Below are 1,327 nucleotides of genomic sequence, written 5' to 3'. Positions count from 1 at the left end.
TATTCTTCCTTGAAACAATGAACTTCCCTGGCTCGCTTGACTACAAGTCATATCAATTACAATCTACGTACACTGCTTGAAAAAAATTTCCTGACATAGAAAATCTACCCTTTTTCTGACATTCGGGAAACACAACTACTTATCAAAAACTGACAGGCTAATAGTTTTTTATGAAAACTTTTTTTGACTGCAATGAAAAAAGCCCGTAAAAAGAAATAAATGATCTTTTTTTCGAACATCACGATGTATACACAAAAAAGTTTGTTGTACACTAAAAAGGGGTGCAAATGAAAAAATATTGAGATCCTAAAAATGATTGAATATTATATCTATGATTATCGTAAAAAAACAGTATGTTTTGTTGCTTCGTGCTGATGTAACGTAAGTTTCAAAGGTGATTTCAAAGAGATTCTGTTCCCAAAGTTTCATTTGTGCTTTCTACTGTGCAAAAGCTCCCTAAAACAAAAATCACAAGACAGTTTAGCTAGAAAGGCCCTGCACTTTTAGCTAGGAACGCCCCCCTTTGGGCACTTTGGACTTATTTATATTTTCTTTTTTGTACCGACTTTCCAGAATAATTCCGGTGATAGACGCAATATTCATTCAGAAAAAACAGAAGTCTGGGACAAAAAATGCAAAAATTTAACAGTATTTCTCAGACAAAACAGCAGCGTCTTTAAATCCTTCATCTACTATCTACTTGGTTTTTCCCTGCCATAATTAAAATGCGGTAAAAATTCCCCGCCCCCTTGCATTGTAGAAACGGAAGAAATGACAGGACACGGTTTGCACCTTCTAAATGAATCAGTATATTCTGAAGGACGGGAGGGCCCCCAAAAAGGAGTTTTCGGGAACGAAATTAAGTCCAAAATTTAAATCCCTGTGATGTTCTAGGCGCCTCTGAAGATGTTTAGAGTAGAGGGGGGTCAGGAGTCTGGCAGTACAGTATTTGCATAAAAAGGGTCTGAGCAGTGACCTTTTTCCCCATACTGTTGCCTAGAAACGTCGCTGTAAGTTCGAATGTTTCTCTTGTTTTTGGGACTGTCGCTTCTAACTCCCCTTCACCTGTGGAGGAGAAAAAGGATTTGAAATAAAAGTTTTTTATAAGCAAATCGAGTGAAATGGTCGTTATACTTTTTTTCTGTACGTTTATTAGTTCCCCGCCAGTAAATATTGACTCTGAATTCTGGAATGCATCCGAACACAAATGTATCGATATTTGTTAAAAGATTAATAAATGCGTTTTTTATTTTTTTTCATTTTGTTTCCAGAACCTTTCAAGAGTGTTGACGAGACCCTTGACTTTATAATAGCCCTGACTTTGTCA

The sequence above is a fragment of the Penaeus monodon genome, chromosome 23, assembly GCF_015228065.2.
Source record: "Penaeus monodon isolate SGIC_2016 chromosome 23, NSTDA_Pmon_1, whole genome shotgun sequence".
In the NCBI taxonomy this organism is placed as follows: Eukaryota; Metazoa; Arthropoda; class Malacostraca; order Decapoda; family Penaeidae; genus Penaeus; species Penaeus monodon.
This window is presented reverse-complemented; position numbering follows the sequence as displayed.